This window comes from Nicotiana attenuata, unplaced genomic scaffold, assembly GCF_001879085.1.
Source record: "Nicotiana attenuata strain UT unplaced genomic scaffold, NIATTr2, whole genome shotgun sequence".
Lineage (NCBI taxonomy): Eukaryota > Viridiplantae > Streptophyta > Magnoliopsida > Solanales > Solanaceae > Nicotiana > Nicotiana attenuata.
Genome location: NW_017674453.1, coordinates 37082 through 39945, shown reverse-complemented (window position 1 = coordinate 39945; position 2864 = coordinate 37082). Strand labels below are relative to the sequence as shown.

Genomic DNA, 2864 nt, shown 5'->3' with positions numbered 1-2864 from the left:
TATAAGTACCTTGTACTTCATGAGGAAGCTGAAGCTTTCCTATACTGATAAATACTGGTTATATCTTCAGAATACTCAAGTCTAAGAAGTCCCTCGAATTTATTTGCGATAGAAAAGTGATACGAAATATATCAAAAGACAGACTTTTTACTTTTTACAGAAAATTTTGCTTCAAAGTTGCAAGATTGATATGCTGAATTAAGATTAAGCAGCATTAAAATAAAAAGTATATATAAAAAGATTGATGCAAGTATTCAGGAACAAGAAGAAGTCATACGTGGAAGATAATCCACAAGTTTCCTCACCAATTTCCTCATTTACTATAAACTTCTTCAGTCGTCATCCCCCTCTTCCTCTTCCTCATCAAACTCGGACATTGGCTTGTTAGATTCCACTTCTTCTGCAGATCCAGCAGCTACTCGCCTGTTATAAGCATTAATTCTTGTTCTTTTTATATTCCTTCATCCTTTTCTTTGCCTCTGCCATGTAAGGAGCTTTCTCAGCATCTGACATTTGTTTCCACTTGTCTCCACCAGCTCTACCGAAAGCAACCACAGATTTAATGCCTCGATTCTCCTTCTTGAACTGCTTCCCTATCTCCTTCAAGAAAATTAAGAAAGCAGATGCAGGCCTCTTGGGTTTGTTAGGATCCTTGGCAGCCTTCTTTGCTTTTTTAGTCTCGGGAGCTTTCTTTCTCAGGCCGAGCATGCTATTGGCTTTGGCGTCGAATTTACCTCCTTTCATGATGAAACCTCCAGGGTTGAGAAAAACAAAGAGATATGCCTTAGATTTGGTGTGGCGTGGAAAGCTGAGTTTATATGGGCTTAAAGGAGGGGATAAGAATAGGGATGGCAACGGGGCGTGTTGGGACAAAAACACGCAAAATTTCAACCCGCTCCGCCCCAGTCCGCATATCTAAACGACACAAGTTTAACATTTCATTATTTTTTTTTAAAGGAGTAAAGTCATTCAAACAGTAAGTTAGTTTAAAATGGTATACGCCAGGTTCAGACTTAGTAGGGACTTCTCTGTTGTATGTGAGCAAAAGTCAATCATAGGAAGATCTTTTAGCGGAAAAGAGACTAATAGAAGTATGTTTGAAATGTTTCTTGCATCAATTCTATCATTTTATGCATTATACTTTGTGCTGCAACCCAATTTTCCTTTTCATAGCCATCATCAGCAATATATTAAAGTTGTCTCCAAAATATTACATCTGATAATATTTTTAAAGAGTACATAGTAGTCAACAATAATTTCAGATTTCTTGATACTACCCAACATCTACACACCCAAATCAATAATAAGGCAAAAAAGAAATAACATTAAAATAATCTATCCCTTGCTTTCTTCAAGATAGATCGATTAGTATATATGAATCCAAATAAATAAATTAGCAAACTGTTACGGATATGCTACTGTCATGGTGACGCCTATACTAAAGTGCCAATTAAGCGAGGCGAAGCTTATAACCTGTCACCTTCACCGAACTTCAGGGCTTAACCAGGCTTTAAGCGAGGTTTTAATAGCACTGATTAGGACTTAACCCCAATTAGTTGGTATGATCTATAAACATCCATTTGTTTTCATTGTGTCTGTCAAGATTCTCTAAACAATTAAATGTACCAAATGTATAAAGAGGTCGATCGATGTTACCTGGAAGTGAATAGCTTGAATTTCCACCACCGGACGGATCAATGTTTTCTTCCTCAGAATCTGATAATACTATGGGATCCATTTTTACTTTCTTCGCTCTTCTTGAAGGTCCAGCATCCTCTTCATTTTCGGAGCTGCTGAGTTCCTCAAATGGTTTCCCTCCACGAAGATTTTTACAACTTTTCTGGATGTAGGGCACGACTTGGAACGTCGACTTGTCAATGAGATAGAATATCAAGATTTCCCCTACCTTCAGCTTGTGATATCCAACAAAATGTGGCCAGTCTCCACCACAGATGAAGTAATCTGAATTCTCCCTCACTATTTTTACTTCCCAAAACATATCATCTACATCAGTTTTCAGTAGGCAGGTCTTGCCCAACTTCTTCTTGTTTTCTTTCACAAAAGTAGGTGGCATTTGCTAACAAAATCATATCTTCAAGTTCAGCAAAACTAAGTTTGAAAACCAAAAAAAAAAAAAAAGAACGCAGATAAAACTTGAAAAAGAAACTTACAATTTTATCCATAAAACCTTCATTACGTAAATGCTTGCGAAATGAATGATGATTCTCAGGATCTACTTGCATTTTGAGAACTGAAAAGGCTGTTATACAATATTGCTATTTAGAAGAAGAAAACAAAAAGTGTTGAAGTCAGAAAATTAGTGAAAAACCATGGAAGATGGTGAAGAAACTAAGAGACAGCTGAGAGAATATATAGAGCACAAGTTTCTAGTGGGGAAAAATGGATCAGGGTTTTCTTTTTCTTTTTCCATCGGAACTAAAGGGATCAGTTTTAGCCAAAAACATTTTGGAATGTACTGGCAACTTACGTAAAGTATTCTAGTAAGAAAAATCCGAAAAGTTTTCAAAGTGAGCAACTTTGGTTGTATTTGTTTTGAGTCAATATGTTTTTAAGTTACTATAATTGATAAAAAGACATCAAATTATTAATATTTTATTAATATCTCATGTCTATGCAATTCTCATGAGTGGAAACTTTTATCACTTTTAAAAAGGATTAAAAAATTACTCGAGATTAGTACTCACAGAATCATGAGAAAGTCACCCAAATGCAACATTCTCTTTGTTACCCCCTCTTCCTCCAGGTTAAAATTGTCTTTTCTCTTGAGTTCTTCACACAAATATTAGATGGAAAAGTTCTAAGTCAAAATACAGTAATTAACAAAATATAATCCTAATTCGAAC

General features: G+C 35.6%; 1 pseudogene; it reads right to left on the bottom strand.

The window, feature by feature from the left end:
- Positions 1-242: 242 nt before the first annotated feature.
- On the bottom strand, positions 243-2549 carry LOC109218692 (annotated as a pseudogene).
- Between the last annotated feature and the right edge of the window lie 315 nt (positions 2550-2864).